The sequence below is a fragment of the Oncorhynchus masou genome, chromosome 9 (genome assembly GCF_036934945.1).
Source record: "Oncorhynchus masou masou isolate Uvic2021 chromosome 9, UVic_Omas_1.1, whole genome shotgun sequence".
Lineage (NCBI taxonomy): Eukaryota > Metazoa > Chordata > Actinopteri > Salmoniformes > Salmonidae > Oncorhynchus > Oncorhynchus masou.
The window spans coordinates 18,663,444-18,665,864 of NC_088220.1; positions in this window are offsets into that span (position 1 = coordinate 18,663,444).

Below are 2,421 nucleotides of genomic sequence, written 5' to 3' on the forward strand. Positions count from 1 at the left end.
TACCACCAGTATCCCTGATCTACCTCTAGTACCACCAGTATCCCTGATCTACCTCACTACCACCAGTATCCCTGATCTACCTACACTACCACCAGTATCCTGATCTACCTCTAGTACCACCAGTATCCCTGATCTACCTCTATCTACCACCAGTATCCCTGATCTACCTACCTCAACTACCACCAGTATCCCTGATCTACCAGTATCCCTAGTACCACCAGTATCCCTGATCTACCTCTACTACCACCAGTATCCCTGATCTACCTCTAGTACCACCAGTATCCCTGATCTACCTCAACTACCACCAGTATCCTGATCTACCTCTATACCACCAGTATCCTGATCTACCTCTAGTACCACCAGTATCCCTGATCTACCTCTACCACTACCACCAGTATCCCTGATCTATCCCTCAACTACCACCAGTATCCCTGATCTTCCTCTACTACCACCAGTATCCCTGATCTATCTCCAGTATCCCTGATCTACCTCAGTATCCCTGTACCACCAGTATCCCTGATCTACCTACCACCAGTATCCCTGTACCACCAGTATCCCTGATCAGTATCCCTGATCTACACTACCACCAGTATCCCTGATCTACCTCTAGTACCTATCTACACTAGTATCTACCACCAGTAGATCTACCTCTACTACCACCAGTATCCCTGATCTACCTCTAGTACCACCCTGATCTACCTACACTACCACCAGTATCCCTGATCTACCTCTAGTACCACCAGTATCCCTGATCTATCTACACTACCACCAGTACCACCAGTATCCCTGTATCCCTGATCTACCTACACTACCACCAGTATCCCTGATCTACCTCTAACTACCACCAGTATCCCTGATCTTCCTCTAGTACCAGTATCCCTGACTACCACCAGTATCCCTGATCTACCTCAACTACCACCAGTATCCCTGATCTACCTATCCCTGATCACCTACCCTGATCTACCTCAACTACCACCAGTATCCTCAACTACCACCAGTATCCCTTATCTTACCTCTACTACCATCAGTATCCCTGATCTACCTCAACTACCACCAGTATCTCTGATTTACCTCTAGTACCACCAGTATCCCTGATCTACCTCACTACCACCAGTATCCCTGATCTACCTCTAGTACCACCAGTATCCCTGATCTACCTCTAGTACCACCAGTATCCCTGATCTACCTCTACTACCACCAGTATCCCTGATCTATCCCTCTACCTACTACCACCAGTATCCCTGATACCACCAGTATCCCTGATCTACCTCTAGTACCACCAGTATCCCTGATCTACCTCACACTACCACCAGTATCCCTGATCTACCTACACTACCACCAGTATCCCTGATCTACCTCTACTACCACCAGTATCTCTGATCTCTGATCCCTGATTACCTCTAGTACCACCAGTATCCCTATACCCCTGATCTACCTCTAGTACCACCAGTATCCCTGATCTACCTACACTACCACCAGTATCCCTGATCTACCTACACTACCACCAGTCCCTGATCTACCTCTAGTACCACCAGTATCCCTGATCTACCTACACTACCACCTATCCCTGATCACCTCTACCACCAGTATCCCTGATCTACCTACACTACCACCAGTATCCCTGATCTACCTCAACTACCACCAGTATCCCTGATCTTCCTCTAGTACCACCAGTATCCCTGATCTACCTCAACTACCACCAGTATCCCTGATCTACCTACACTACCACCAGTTACCCTGATCTACCTCTAGTACCACCAGTATCCCTGATCTTCCTACACTACCACCAGTATCCCTGATCTACCTCTACCACCAGTACTGATCACCTAACTCTACTACCACCTCCCAATCTACCACCAGTATCCCTGATCTACCTACACTACTACCAGTATCCCTGATCTACCTCAACTACCACCAGTATCCCTGATCTACCTCTAGTACCACCAGTATCCCTGATCTACCTACACTACCACCAGTATCACTGATCTACCTCTACTACCACCAGTATCCCTGCACATTGATCTGGTACTGGCCCTGTATATTGCATTAATTATTGTGTATTTTTATTTGATCTGACTGAGCCCACTGGGCACAGACATCAGTTCAACGTCAAGTTTTGATTTATATTTGGTTGATTCAATGTCATCACATACATTTTTTGGGTTGATATGACATGGAAACTGTTGATTCAACCAGTTTTTGCCAGTGGGAGTATTTATTCTGTGCTCCTTTTTTAGTTTCTATTATGTATTTTCTATTCCTTTACCTTTCATACTGCATACTGCATTAAGGAAAAACTTCCAAGTAAGCATTTCACTGTACTGTTTACACCTGTTGTATCCTGTGCATGTGACAAATAAACTTTGATTTGATTTGACACACTATCTCCAAGTAGATGTTGACACATCACAGTTGTTAAAC